The sequence below is a fragment of the Tamandua tetradactyla genome, chromosome 16 (genome assembly GCF_023851605.1).
Source record: "Tamandua tetradactyla isolate mTamTet1 chromosome 16, mTamTet1.pri, whole genome shotgun sequence".
Taxonomy (NCBI): Eukaryota; Metazoa; Chordata; class Mammalia; order Pilosa; family Myrmecophagidae; genus Tamandua; species Tamandua tetradactyla.
This window is the reverse complement of record NC_135342.1, coordinates 77,010,570-77,026,814: the sequence shown is the minus strand read 5'-3', so window position 1 is coordinate 77,026,814 and position 16,245 is coordinate 77,010,570. Positions and strand designations below refer to the sequence as shown.

The window sequence follows — 16,245 nt, the reverse complement described above, 5'->3', positions numbered from 1 at the left end:
TCACAGACATATGCAACCTTAATATGGTTATAGCATCAAACTCCCAAGGATGGGAGAGAAGGGGTGCTCCAGAGCAAGCACAATGATGGAGAGGAAAATTGTCAGAAGTGATTCTTGGCTGAGATTGGCAACATACACTGTCACTTGAACCTATCAATAGACCAGGCTGATGATGTTTTTCACTTAACACCTAGTGACGAGGCTGTCAGAAACTGGCAGGAGATTCTTGCATGCACTGCCAAGAAAAAGGAACATGAAAATCTGTTGAAACCCATGCTTGCTAATAAATATGCCCATGGAATTCTTTTTTAAGGAACCCAGGATTTTAGATGTCTAGGCAACATTTGCCAGAATTCAAAGCGCCTAATAAAGTCAGCAAGTATCTCTGCAGCTCCTGTGTCAATATGACTTTGGCTGACTGACAGGGAAGTGGCAGGGCAAAGGGTTAAGAAAGGAGGGCTCCCAAAGATACTGAGCTTTGTAAAGTCTAGAGTGGGGTTTGCAGGCTATGGGCAAAGGGAGCAGACATATAACACTGCTCCTAGGCAACACTGACACTGTCCAGGCCACTGGGGCCAAGTGCCTGGTGTTACCTGTATTAGGGGGGGTTATGGGGGACTCAGCTGAAGGCTTAGAGGAAAGATAGAATAAGTGATTCCACCTGGGCCCCTGAGTTGTCATTCTAATGACTTACGTCTAGTAAGATGGCACTTCCCCACCCACTGGAGTTAGGCAAGGCAGGATGACTTCCTTCAGATAGTGACACAAGAGTGGAAGCCATGGATGGCACACTTCAAGGTAGGAGCTTTAAGGGCCAATGCACAATTTGCCATTTGCTCTTTCCTTCTGCCATCAGGAGTGGCAGTGTTCCAGATGGTGTCTGATCCAGGAGCTGGGTCTAGGAGTGAGGACAACCCAGAGCTGAGCCCCCAGTTGACCTGCAATAGGTGTGGAGCATGAGTGGAAAATAAAATTAGTTGCTTGAAATCACTGAGATATGGGATGTTGCCACATGCCACCTGATAGAGTCATCTGCATGACTCCATCTCTCGTCTCTCACATAAGGATTTTATTGCACAGTGGTTACAGACCCACAGGACCTTACGGACCACCAGACCCTTCTGGTCTACCAGTGAAGGTCTGGGACAAATTTCTTCAACTCTCCGAGCCTCAGTGTTTTCACTTCTAAAACATGAGTAGTAATACTAACCATCCTATAAGAGTCTTGCAGTAATTAAAAAAAAATAATGTATAGAAGTGATTAATCTTTATTTCATGGTATGCAGAAATGAGCTCACATAGCAGGCCTGAAACTACTGTCCTTAGCAAGACCTGCTTACAAGGTTAGTCCTTAGCTGATATCTGCTAACTTATTTCAAGAAGGTCTCATATTATCTAACTAATAAGAGTGGTTTATTGTGCCTGGACAATTTGTATAAACAGTATGGTTTGTGCTGAACACCTGTTTTCCTTCAGGGTGTCTGGAATTTTGGTATGTGTGATACAGTATGCATATGTGACCACCTCTCAATAAAGACCCTGGGTACTGAGCCTCTAAGTAGTTTCCCTGGTAGATAACACTTTTCATGTGTTGTCACAATTTGACACTGGAGGAGTTGTAAACTTGCACCTGGTTTCCCCCCAGACTTTGCCCCATGCACCTTTTCCCTTTGCTGACTGTGCTCTGTATCCTTCACTGTAATAAGCATAGCTCTGGTTATGACCATATGCTGCAGGCTGTAAGTCCTCCTAGCAAACCACCGAAACCAGAGGTGGTCTTGGGGATTCCCAACACATGCTAACCATAAGAATTGTTAGTATTAAAACATAAAACAAAAGAAGTCACATAGAAAGAAACCTAAAATGCCTAGTTCGTAGGTGATCATGAAACCAAAACACCAGCAAATTGACGTAAGTCCTCAAGGTACTTACTCAAATACCAAGAACCCAGAATGGTGACTTTTCTAGCTGAGGATTCAGGAAAGCACACTCACCAGGAAAGCAGAGTTGACCACCAAGGAATGAGCCTATCCTTGGCAGAAGTTTTCACACAAGCAGCCATTCCTAAGGTGACTCAATTTTGCTAACATTTCACAAGCACAGTTCTTCACCTTTTAAATACATCATCTCATTTAATCATCAAAACACCATTCTGGATTTTGAGGATTAAAACCCATTATCCCTGAATGACAGGTCAGGAAACAAACACAAAAAGCTTCAGCCATGTGCCCCTGGATGCTATCATGTGGTTAAAGGTGCAGGTTGGGACTCCAGACTCCTGGGTTCCCATCTGAACACTAACACTGAGCTCCTTGCCTCTTGGGTCAGTTGTTTAATTTTGGGGCATGTTATGCCTGTAGTAGTGAAGGAAAAACGCTTGGCTCTTGGTCTGGCATATGGCAAGAATCTAATAAACAGTGGGCGATATTACTGCCTGCCATCGCACAACTATTAGGTGGAGGAACTAGAATTTGAATTCAGGCACATGTAGCTACTTTTCAGTTTTGCTTCCATTTGAGAAGAATTGGGAGGGGAGCTTCCCCTTTGAGTAAGAAGTATTTTCTTTGTAGGCCCAATGATCACCCACCCATTCCACTGCACTCATTCCAATTAGGACCCCTCTATACCCTCTGTTGCCTCAGAGTGTGCAAAGGAGCTGAACTCCTACCCCCCACCCACCCACCCCTAGATCCTTCCTGAGGCCCTCAAAAAATAATTCTGGAGAATCTCAGATCCTCTGCTTTGCCATCTCACAAACCCCGACATAATTACAGCTGCCACACTAGAGTGCTTTGAGGGTTATTGAACTAATGACTATAAAGTCGGTGGAGTTTTCAGAGGAAAGAGCCATAAAAATCAGATAAATAAAACAGTCAATCAGTACGTGTTTATTGTGTCCACAGGGTACATAGTGCTATACTCAAAAACAAAGATTAAAGGTGAGAAAAGCAAAGGAAAAGAAGGGGGAAAGTTAGTTCAGCCAAATTTTTTCAGGCCAGTGAGCAAGGCCAGCAATAAAGTTAAAGAGCCAGAGTCCGCCAACTCTTTAAAAGATCCAGGAGGCACCTACACAAATCAGTAGGAAAAAGATAAATAACTCAATTGGGGAAAAAAATGAGTAAAGGATGCAAGCAGGCAATTCACAGAAAAATAAATATAACTCGCAAAAAAAGCAATGAGGAGATGCTTACTGCCCTCATAATTCATCAAAACAATAACAAAATATCATTTTTCACTTCCCATGTAGGCAATTTCATATTTTAATTTTCTGATACTTACTCCTGGCAAGTGTGTGAAGAAACAGGTGCTCTGAATCCACTTTCAGGAGCAACATGATAATGCAAACTTTTGGAGAGCAAATGAGGCAAGATCAATCACAATTAATACATATAAATGCACTTTGGCTCAGCAATAACACAGCTAGGAATTCGCCCTGTGCATAAACTCACACACACACACACACACACACACACACACACAAACTAGATTTGGCTATATAAGGATCTTCATTACATCATCATTCTTAACAACAGAAATTAGGAACAGCCTGACATGCATGAGTAGCATGCTAGTTAAATTATGGATAATGTGCATGGTAGGACACTGGCCAGATATAATCAAGGATGAGGTCACTCTCTCTTGGCCAGTAGTAGAGAGTATGTGCCCCAGAAAATCATGTTCTTAAAGCTAATCCATTCCTGTGGGTGTAAACTTATTGTAAGTAGGACCTTTTGATGAGGTTATTTCAGTTAAGGAGTGGCCCAAGGTGGGTCTTAATCCTCTTACAGGAGTCTTTTATAAGAGAATGAGATTCACACTAAGAGGGTAAAAGCCAAAAAACCCTGAAGAGAAGGGTGAGACCAGTAGAAGGCACCGTGTGCCTTGCCACATGGCAGAGGAGTCAAGAATTGCCAGCAGCCAGTCTTCTGAAAGAAAGCATCATCTTGATGAGGTCTTGACTTGAACATTTTTCTCAGCCTCAACACAGTAAACAAATAAATCCCCATTGTTTAAAGCCAACCCATTTCATGGTATATTGCTTTCAGCAGCCTAGCAAACCAAAACAATCATATTAAGAGAAAAAAGTTAGATCACAACCACATATGTACTGTGATCCCTCTTGTGAATGAACATATGATGGGCTTCGTATTCAAGGACGAGCCAGCAGGTGTGCTGTGACCACAGCAGGGCCTGCTCTCCTGGCCCTTGCTAATGTGGCTGTCACCATCAGGGCTGGAGTAAGCAGGAATGGGAGGACTTGTGTTGCTGCTCAGTAAAAGCCAAACCACACATACAGTCTTCATCTCAACAAAGGAAGAACATTGCATATTGGTTAAGATTCTTCACTTGGGAGCCAGGAACCCCAAATTTGAAGCCCAACATTGGTGCTACTTACCAGCTGTGTGCCTTTGGGCAAGTCATTTCTCTTCTTTGTTCTTTAGCTTCCTTAAAATAGGAATAATACCAGAACATTTTTATGAGGAATAGCTCTGTTACTGCCTGAAGAATGCTTGGAAGGAGGCATGGCAGATAGCAACTTCTGTCAGTGTCTTTAAGCAAGAACGTGGACTCTGTGATCAAGTTCTCCTGGGCCTTCACGTGGCCCCAAACACCCAAGGGGGGGAGAAGAAAAGAAAAGAAAGGTGCATTTTTACATATTCAATGGGCCACTCTACAGGATGAAGTTACTTTGAAAAGGATAATTAGATCTCCAGTTGGTTTTCATTTTATTTCACTTTCTTAGCCTGCAGTTGACAAGCAGGGAGAGTGTGTTACATCCACAGCAGCCAACTGCAAAGCTGCCCGATTGCTCCCATTTCTATAGCGAACTCCTGAAAGAGAGAAGCCTGCTGGTGCAAACTGCTTTGATGGGAGGAAGCATCTAAAATGCATTTTAATTTCAATTTGTGTGAAGCTTTTGTATCAAATTACGGATCTGGGGCATGATGCGGCTCAGTGAAGAATCCCATTTTCCAACCATTTGGATGTGTTCATTGTGCTGTCAAGGGCTAAAATAATTAAGGCTGAAATCCTAATCTCCACTGGAGACTGTCTGCTGGTGTTCCACTTCCCTTGTGAATGATCAGGTCAAGGGACAGACTGAGGATTAGGATTCCAGAAACCAGCAGTGCCCCCTCCAAGGCCCCAGCCCACCCAGAAATCACCAGGCAGGTCAACAAGTCCCAGGAGCGCCTCAGGCCTATGTGATAATGCCTCTGGTGTTCTGAAGCTTACTGCAGGGTCACCAGTCAACTAGGGCCAGCCAGGACTGCTTCTACAAACCAAAACTAAAGCTGGGAGAATTTGGCAAAGTAATTGAATTCTGCAAACTGGTAAGCCAGTTATTAGGCAGCTGAATTCACCTTGTTGCTTTTATGCACGCCACCCTGAGTCTCAGGAGAGGAGACTCAGAAACCAATGAGCTGCATATGCTGGGGGCCTGCAGTGCAGTTCCTGAGACTTTCACCCCGGGGGCGCTGGGACAGGATAGAGTGGGAGGCGATGCATACCAGAGATAACTGGCTAATGCAGTTATCTCTGGTATGAAGAAGAATGAGAGACTGCAATTATAAGGACTGTGAAATTGGGTGGCTGTTGCTGAGCACCATAAATGCCTTGAAGAGAGAAAATGACAGACTCTGGGCAATTAACAATTTTGAGCAAATTGTGTCGAGGGTCTCGGGTCTCTGTATGGGGTTCCTTAGCCTGCCACAAAAAAGTACCACAAACCAGTGGCTTAGAAAAACAGAAATTTATTCTCTCGTAGTTCAAGAGACCAGAAATCTGAAACGAAAGGATCAGCAGGGTTGGTTCCTTCTGGTGGTTCTAGGGGAAGAGCCCTCCTTGCCTTGCTCCTAGCTTCTGGCAGCTGCCAGCAATCTTTGATTTTCCTTGGCTTACAGCTGAATCACATGGCATTTTCCCTTTCTGTGTGTCTTCACGTGGTCTTCTTGTGAAGACACCGGTCATTGGAGTTAGGGCCCACCCTAAATTCACATAAGATCACATTCCAAGATTCCAGGTATACATGAATTCTGGGGGAATATGATTCAACCCAGTACAGCCTCCCTGGCAGTAAAGAAATTGCCATCTCCATCAGCTGGGAAGCAGACAGAGTTGATAAACAGACATATGACTTAATTCCATGAGGGGCCGAATTTCAGAGAAGGCTAGATTCTCAGCCTAGCCACATCTTCTGCACCAAAATCAGGGCCCTGAACGGAAGAAGCATGACTCTGAGTCTTGGGAGGTGGTTGTCTGGAAAGATGTACTTGAGCACCTTCAACCCCAACATCTCCTGAATCCGCTGATGTGCAGAAGGAATCCATTCCCTCTTGTTGGAAGATAGAGCCACACCCCGTATATTGTTTACAAAATAAGCAAAGCCTCAAATGAGGGAACCTCCACTGCCCCTACTGGCTACCAGGCCAACACCAAGGTGGAATGTTAGCCTACCCTGACTGAGCGAATGTGGGGCCTGCTAGAGGGTCATATGCCAGAGTAGCCTCAGGACCCAGGGCAACACTGATGGGCAAGAAACAGATCATGCCTGGGAGTGAATCCCAAGGGTGCCAGGTCCAGGTGGGCAGAATATAAAGTGTTTTGGATACAAGAGAATTTGTTTTAAAACACAGGTGCTTTCCTGTGTCATAGGATTTAACTTCTGGCAAGGACCCTAAGAAATAGACCTAATGTGCAGCAGGGATGGCCCTTGAGTACTTGGACAAAGCAGTGACTAGCATTAAATGAAGTTGCCAGGAATGCAGTGGCAGACTGTGGAGGAAGGGATCAAAAGGCCCAAAGAAGAGGAAAGTGGGTCACACTGGGTCCAGCATACAGGCCTGATGTGGCCATGATCCTTGGCAGGGCCTGGAGAATGTTCCAGGTACCAAGGAGATGAAGGATGCACTGTGAGGTGTGCACCAGCCTCAGTGAAACACTCAGTAGTGGCTTTTCCTCCAGCTCAGGGCTGACAGTAGGAGATGCTATCACTTACCTGGAATCCTAATAACACAGGACATGAAAGGATTCCGGTGTGGCAGAAACCAGGTTGCAGGTCTTTACTGGAGGAAGCAAAATGAGTATAATTACTGTAATGAGCAGTAAGTCTGAAATGATAACCAGGGGGTCTGATTCTCCCAAAGGGCTTATAAATGTGGTATTCCCAGGGGTCAGCTATATGGGTGGCCAAGAAGAGTATTACTTAATAATATAACCAAAAGAAATAAGGAATCAATAGAAGACTAAAATCATTATTCCCAATAGAAAAGCATGACACCTTGTCCAGCTTATAGACCTGAGCCAGTTCTCAGACCTACAATCCAGTGATTGAAGGAAAGGCCTGCTTCTTATGTGGAAGGAACTTGCAATGCGATGGCATGTCTATAGTGGTGACTTCTCAGTCCTTCCCCAAAAGGATCAAAGGCCATTTTCTTGTGCAATCATACTTGGGGGAAAGAAAAAGTCCAAACCTTTTGAGGGCTGTTGGATAAAGGATCCAGTTGCTACTGATAGCCAGAATCCAAAGCAATATCATGGCTTCTTTAAAATTTGGGTGAATGGGATCAGGTAATGAAGGTATTCTTGCTGAAATCTTCCAGTGGGTCCACAGATTCCACAGATCCCTCCTCAGCATCATTATGTTGGTTTTCAAGTATATAAGAGCAGTGAATAGACTAAGATCCCTTAGATTGGTTCCTTGAATTTGTAAGGGGACAGGCCAAATGGAAGCCCCTGAAACTTCCACTCAAACCAAACAACAACAAAAACAACAATAAATCAAATCATTCTTCAAATACTTGAAGGATGCACAGATGGTAATCCACATTGTATCCTTATTTAATTCATTAATCTGTTCCTTGCAAAACCGAGTGAACATGGTGGATGAAATTGGACCACTACGAAATTAACCAAATATTTGCAATCAATTCTAACTACTGCACTGGATGTATTATCTTCACTATATAGGGCAAGACAGCTTTGGATACATGAGATGCAGCTACTAATATGACAAATGCATTCTTTCATGTCAGGAAATAGGATAAGAACAAGTTCACATTCATATGAGATAGCCAAAAATATGTATTCACAGTCTTGCTGAAGGGCCATGGTAATTTTCTTTTTCTTTGTCACAATTCAGATTGATGGGACTTGCTTGGGCCATCTGGATAGTTCATAGAGCATCACATTTGTCAATTAAGTTGATGACATCCTGTTACTTGGACCTGTGATCAAAAAGCCTCAAGTACTCTTGATGCTTTGAGTATGTGTGCTCCACAGAGTGAGATTTCAACACAACAAAGATTCAGGGACCTGCCACATAAGTGAGGATTTTAGGAGACCAGTGAGATGGGACATGTCAGAACATCACTTTCAGAGAGAAGTATATTGCATCTTTCACTTCTTACCACTGCATTTGGTAGGCTTCTCTGGGTTTGGGAGCAGCATATGCCACAATTAAGGACACTGAACTGGCATTTTTATCACATGATGTGGAAGAGAGCTAGTTTTGAGTGGGGCCTACTAAAGGAAGGATTTTGTACACTCCCAGGCTGTGATGTAAGTAGCCCTTTCTCTTGGCCCATATGAATCAACTGACCCCACAGTTCTAGCAGTATCTGTATCTTTTTTATCATCACATAGTTATATATTCATCACCATGATCATTTTTTTAACATTTGCATCTGTCCAGCAAAAGAAAGAAAAAAGAAAAACTCATACATGCCATACCCCTTACTCCCCCCTCTCATTGACCACTAGTATTTCAATCTACTTGATTTATTTTAACCTTTGCTCCCCCTATTATTTTTTTATTTCTTATCAATATTTCTTATCTTGTCCATGCCATAGATAAAAGAAGCATCAGGCTTTCACAAACACACAGTCACACTGTGAAAGCTATATCATCATACAATCATCTTCAAGAAACATGGCTACTGGGACCAGCTCTACAGTTTCAGGCACTTCCCTCTAGCCATCTCATGCACCATAAACTAAAAAGGGGATATCTATATAATGCGTAAGAATAACCTCCAGTAAAACCTCTTGACTGTTTGAAATCTCTCAGCCATTGACAATTTATTTTGTCTCAGTTCTCTCTTCCCCCTTTTAGTCAAGAAAGTTTTCTCAATCCCTTGATGCCAAGTCCCAGCTCATTCTAGAATTTCTGTCCCACGTTGCCAGGGAGGTTTACACCCCTGGAAGTAATGTCCCATGTAGCGGGGGGAGGGCAGTGAGTTCGCTTGCCTTGTTGGCTGAGAGAGAGAGACCACCTCTGAGCAACAAAAGAGGTTCTCTGGGGGTGACTCTTGGGCCTAATATTAATTAGGCTTAGCCTATCCTTTGCTGGGATAAGTTTCACAGGGGCAAATCCCAAGATTGAGCGCTCAGCCTATTGATTTTGTTGTCCCACTGCTTGTAAGAATATCAGAAATTCTCCAAATGGGGAAGTTGAATTTTTCCCCCTTTCTGCCCATTCCCCAAGGGGACCCTGCAAATACCTCTTTACTCACTGTTCAAATCACTCTTGGATTTATTGGAGTATCACACTAACCTGGACAAACCAACAAAATCTCATGTCCTATTCAAGGTTCCATGTACTTAACGGTGTTCAATTAAACTGTCCATATAAGTTCAATTAGGAAATGCACTAGTCAAAATATAAATTTCATACCAAATAAACATTTCTTGCTTTAGTGTCACAGAGAAGTTGAAGTTATAAAATATGAATGACCATCTATCTTCAACACCCTGCAATACTGACATTACTTTGTTCTTCCTCATGCAAAAACATTTTTTAATTTATACATTTAGTCACTATCATTGTACATTCTAGGCATTCCTAGATTGGTATCTGTATTTTTAAAAAGAATATTGTTTATGTTCTCTGGCTAGCCTTCATTGAAGAGACCTCCTTATGTTCTGGAACAAAGTAAGGTCATCTGCTCAAAGAACTATGCACAATTTGATCAAAATCTCCTAGAACACTCCTGGAGTCTAGTAAATATGGAACATCTGACCATGGGGCATAAAGTGACACTGATCAGAACTTTCCATTATATGCTGAAGGAGGAAAAAACAACAACTTTCATTCATGGATGAGTCAACACACTTGTGGTTACAAGCCAAAAAGTGAACCAATGCTAGAATTTAGTCCTTTCAAAGATGACCTTAAAAGAGACTGGTAAGATAAAGTACTGCTGTTGAGCAGAACTTTGGGCAGTGCAACTAGTCTTACTTTGACTAAAGAGGGAACTGGTCTGCCGTAAGGGTCTACATGGACTCCTGGACAATGGTGAAGGCTGAGCTGCATGATGAGGAAGAAGAAAGATTCAAAGATCAAGAACAAGGACATGTGGGGAAGTGGGCAGTGGGTGGAGCTTTGTGAGAGTGCACAAAGTATGAGGATCTAGGATGACTTTGGTAATCTGGCAATTTCAATAAACTAGTTGTTCTAGTTTGCTAGCTGCCGGAATGCAACACACTAGAAACAGAATGGCTTTTAATAAAAGGGGATCTATTTTGTTAGTTCTTCAGAGGAAAGGCAGCTAACTTTCCACTGAGGTTCTTTCTTACGTGGAAAGGCACAGGATGGTCTCCTGCTGGCCTTCTCTCCAAGCCCCTGGGTTCCAACAACTTTCCCCAGGGTGATTTCTTTCTGCATCTCCAAAGGCCTAGGCTGAGCTGTGAGTGATGAGATGAGGTATGCTGAGCTGCTGGGGCTGTGCTATGTTGCGCTCTCTCATTTAAGCACTAGCCAATTAAGTCAAACGTCATTCATTGCAGCAGGCACGCCTCCTAACCAACTGCAGACATAATCAGCAACAGATGAGGTTCACATACCATTGGCTCAGGTCCACAGCAACAGAACTAGGTGCCTTCACCTGGCCAAATTGACAACTGAATCTAACTACCACACTGGCTACCACACTTCCAGAAATTTGTCCCTAGAAGGTATCTGGCTAAATAAACAACTATTATTTTATATATGAGGTTATTTATTATAGCTCTGTTACTAATAATCAAAAATGGAAACTGTGGCCCTGAGCATTACTAGGAGATTGAATATTATATCAGGGTAAATATAAGCACTAACATTTCCATTCCAGTTGCTCTGATAATTGCTTTACATGCAACAATCCACTGATTCCTCAGAGCACCATGAAGTAATTACTGTTATTATCCTATTTTATAGTTGGGGAAACGGACTCAGAAAACTTGAGAAACTCACCCAGCAACTCACAGCTAGAATTTGCATCTACGTTACCTGATTCCAGAGCCAGATCCCTTCCTCATGAAATTATTCTGACTCTACAATGAAATATGAGGCAACAATTTAAACAGTTTTTATAAATATGCAGAGCTAAATTTATTAACAAGATACACATATTATTGAATAAAAGTGAATTATAAAACAGCTTGGATTGCATTATTCTGCCTTTTATTTTAAGAATGATTGAAAAAATAACACAGACGTTCACAGATGCCTGGAAAGATGTAGACTAAAATGATAGCCATGGTTATTTCTGGAAAGTAGGATTTTGATTTTTAATTTTTACTCATCTCTATATTATTTTAATAATCATAAAAATATTCAATTTTCATTTTAAGGAAGAAAGAATAAGCCAATCCTTTTACACTTCTAACTGGAGAAAGTAGCACACCTCATATTCCATACACACGTGCCTCTGCTCAATCCTAACTCCTCAGCGCATTCCCGTTTTAGGCAGCACAAGTCCTTTGGGATGGGTTGCAAAGGAGAAAGGGACTATTAAATAACTTAATTGAAGTCAATTTTTCATTTGAGGCTTGGAAATCATTGCTAAGCTGTCTGGAAAAATAAATCTGAGCCAACATTCCCGAAAGCCCCACCTTGTACCCTGCCAATTCTTCATAAGTTCCAAGGAAAAGGAAACTCCACTTATTGGGAATCCACTTATTGTACCTGGTCTCCTCCAGACCTTGCCCCATACCCCTTCTCCGTTTGCTGATTTTGCTGTATATCCTTTCCTGTAATAAACCCAGCTGTGGGTATGACTATATGCTGAGTCCACAAGTCCTTCTAGTGAATCACCGAAACCAGAGGTGGTGGTAGAAACTCCTGACAAACCCCTCCAAACAGAGAGATACACTCATCTTCACCCATATGAGTCTGGGTGCTTCTGAGAGTGAGCAGCTTCACGGATCATGAAGACACTTCTCCCTTATCCTGAGAGTTCAAAAGTTAAATAGTACCTTTTCTCTCTATTCCTACAGAGTTTTGCTTCCATTCATAACCATTATTTACCCACTCCATCTTCTCTGATGCATGAAGAATTTGGTTTCATACTTGGAGGTATGTGTCCTCACCATAAAGTATAATTTCTCAGAACTCCTTGTGGGAACTCCTTTCCCATTTTCAATGTACAGAAACAGATTTATTTAACATACTGCCCCAGAGATCTCTAAAATGTTTAAAATTTGAATGAGAACATTCATGCCCTCCAGCCACATTTCCTGAACTGTGTCTTGCACTCCCCCATTGGAGGGGGTCTGTTCTTGCAGTGGTGGCATGAGGAAGGAGACTGGGGTGCAGGGGGAACCCAGAAGGGCACCTCTGTAGGAGATAGGATTAACATAAGACCTGCGGAACTACTTGGGAGTAGATGGCATTAGGGTGGTGGCGGCAGTAAGCTGCTTTATGTTATCTGATTTATGTAAGACAGTCTAGGAGGAAGAGAATGTTTGTTTACCCCAAATGGTTATTTTAAGTACGAAGGAAGAACACTGAAAGATAAGAACTTTGTTTCCTCAGGAAATGCATGCATGCCTATTGTCATCCTGTGTTATATAACCAGGATCTGGTTAAGAATAAAATTGTCTGAAGTCTGTCTGAAGTAAACTCAAGCTTCAGACCCCCTGAGCCCGTCTGTGCCTTTCTTTCTCTCCTTCTTCCTTTCTTTCTTTCTCATCATTCCTTAATATCCTTCGAACTCTGTTCAAACAGGAAGCAACACACCTCCATCAGACTAGGGTAGGATAAAGCTTCCTGAGCCTCTCTTGAGCACATCTTAAAGACATACTTAGAATTATCATGATGAAAAAGTCGGCAAATAGGAACCATTTGAGTGAGGAGGGAAAGAAGTAGCAAATAGCTTAAGTCAATCCAGGAACCTGCAGGGAACTCAAAATGCTAGAGTAAAGGAATGGAGAGATGGCCTAGACAGGTGTGTGAAAAGTGCCCCTCACTCTCAAGGTATATCAATGATGGGAAAAATTACTCTAAATATAAGGGCATCTTTTAAAGTAGGTTGTAAGTGCAGAGCTGAAATCCACAAACCATCTCACCAATAGCTCCTTAAGTTGCTATAGGTTAAGAACTCTGACTAGTCTGAACATTGCTTTTTCTCCTCTATCCCTGATGTTCCCTCTAGGAAACTTACCCACAGTTTCCTCCGGTGGCCTCATTTCCTGGCCAAGTTCCTCAGCCCTACATGTCTCATTAAGTGCAAGATGAGAGTCTGATGCCTCATCAACCTATGTTCTGTTCCAGTACTGTGCTTCTTACTCCACCTGTTGAGTCATGGGACAGGAGGCATTGGAAGGCATATGAGGGTCATGGCTGGGAACAGATGGCATACTGAAGGTGGTGAGAGAGTTTAGGAGGGGCTCTTTATAAAGGGGTAGACAAACTGAGGGAAGCCAATAGGGATGAAAGAACCAGGGGCTAGCATCAGCAGGAAGCTGAAACCCTTCCAAAAATTGAAAGGGCAAATGGAGGGAGTGTTTACCAGAACTCAGCAAGATCTGTAGTGGTATGAGAGGTCTACCTGGCAGGAACCATGGCCCATAGCTGAGAAATACAGCTTCTACACATCTATATCTTATCAGGAAAAGAGTCAGGCATTCAAATATGCTCAACTCTACTTTTTTCCTGGCCTCCATATTCCTGCTAGTGCCTTCCATTGGGCAAATGCAAGGCAAAACCAGAAAGCAAGAGAACTCTGTTATATGTAGTCCACATAACAGGTCAGCCTCCCACAGCACAATGTAAGGTGGAGAAGCTGGGGAGTGGGTCTGGAGGAGCAGATGGAAGAACCGGTTTGATGTCTGAATACAAATCCAGACACATGCCCAGAAATATAAAGCAAGGCACATTTCAGAAGCTTTTACTCATATGAGACAGACAAAAGATTTTGACATACCAAAAGAATATAATAACTTGTTTAGAAATGCAATTTTGTACTTCAATAGCACATACCTTAGTAAACAGCATGCTGTTAAACTACTCAGATACCTGGAGTAGCCCTCCTTATCTAGTAGGCTGATAAAAGATGCCACTTGAGAATAGATGGAGCATTGGGGGATATTGCTAGACTCTTCAGTACCTCTCTGGAGAAGCAGATAAAACAGAAGTTTTGCTGTGTGTCTGCCCTATGATTCTGGTATTTTATAGCAATTGTGTCTCTCATACGATCAATTTCACTTTTCTGCAGTTACCAGGCCTCAGTTGTGATGAACCTGGCAGAAACCTTGCTCCCTGCCCGACTCCTCAATGTCCTTGGGGTCTTGTTTCAAGTCAGTCTACATGTGATCAATTTCACATTTCTAGTCAACGGGGAACAATCCTAATGAACACCACTTATTGTGGTGGTAGGAAATTCCTGCGTGAAATGAATATTCAGATGTTTCTGCAGCTGCCCTACAGTCTGGCTTGCTGCTGAAGAGTTCTGCTATAATTGAAATCATCAGTCCCCCAGGGGCAAAGGGCTTCAGAGGTTGTGAGAGAGTGAAGGGACAGCTGTGGAGCAGGAAAGGAGGAAAGGCTGGGAAAGCAAGTGCCCCTGCTTCTTCCAGGTGACTGATATCTGCCTGCATGAGTGAGCAGAAAAGTGCCCACAGATACTCTGTTCACTTTCCTTTTGATGGTAAAACTCCCATTTGGTTTAGCAGACTACCAGAGCCTCTGCAGCTTTGCCATCAGGTAGCATATTTGCAGCAAGAATGTCTTTCAATTAACATTTTTTCTGAACAAGGAAAAGAAATAATTCTTTCCTGGCAGCATAGGAAGGTAGAGTCCTTACTTGTATGCTGTAGGAGACACAGTTTGACATAGTGATTAAGAACTCAGAGTCTGGAATCAATTAGTCTTTGCTTTAAATCCCAACTCAACCACTTACTAGCTATGCCACCTTAGGAGAGTCACTTAACTTCTCTGAGCCCCAGTTTTCGTACCTGAAATTTCTTATAAGAGGAATAACCACCCTTCCTCATTGACTTGGTGAGATTAAAGATGAAAATATATATAAAGCTTAGCATATCCTCAATAATATAGCATATAATTCTATGTGTTTATAGAATTATATGTGTAATATATGTGTATATATAATCTATGTGTAATAGAATTATGTTTATAGAATTATATGGCCCCCAATTTTACTACCAGGTATTTGCCGAAAAGAATCAAATCAGGGACTCAAACAAATACAGTTCCACACAAATTCATAGCAGCATTATTCACTATAGTCAAAAGGTGGAAATAGCCCAATGCCCATTGATGGATGAACAGAAAAACAAAGTGTAGTATATCCATACACTGGAATACTATTCAGCATTAAAAAGGAATGTAGTACTGATACATGCTACCTGTGAACGAACCTCAAAAAACATTATGCTACATGAAAGATGCCAGTGACAAAAAGTCACATATATGATTCTATTAATGTGAAACATCAAGAATAAATGAATCTGTAGAGGCAGAAAGCAGATTGATCTTGCCAGAAACTGGGAGGATAGGGAAAGGGGAGCAACTTCTTCATGGGTACAGGGTTTCCTTTCGGGATGATGAAAATATTTTGGAACTAGATAGAGGTGGTGGCTACACAAGAGGGTGAATATACTAAATGCCACTGCATGGTTCACTTTTAAATGGCCAATTTCATGTTATATGAAATTTACGTCAATAAAGCAAAGCTCAGCATAGTTTGATGAATATAAAATGTGTGCAACAAATGGAAGCTCTTATGACATCTAATGTTTAACTTCAATCACCTGCTGAGTTGCATCCTGAGGCTTCCGGTCACTTACAAGATGAAAACCCAACTCTTTTACAGTTTGTCCCCAAATCACATTCCTACCGTTCTCTCTCAATATCTCCCTAAACCATTCTCCATAATTTTGAGGTTACAAATTCTTTAAGAACATATTGAAAGTTAGGGGTTCCATCTTCATAAAAAAAATACAAACAAAATTTCCCACTCAACCTTG

General features: G+C 42.2%; 1 long non-coding RNA gene across 1 annotated transcript in view; it reads right to left on the bottom strand.

Moving 5' to 3' along the window:
- Window positions 1-5,738: 5,738 nt before the first annotated feature.
- Window positions 5,739-16,245, bottom strand: part of LOC143659826 (uncharacterized) — a 28,268-nt gene continuing 17,761 nt past the window's right edge. Inside the window, exon 3 of the long non-coding RNA XR_013163773.1 lies at window positions 5,739-7,064. This is a non-coding gene — a long non-coding RNA (uncharacterized LOC143659826). The remainder of the gene's footprint in view (window positions 7,065-16,245) is intronic.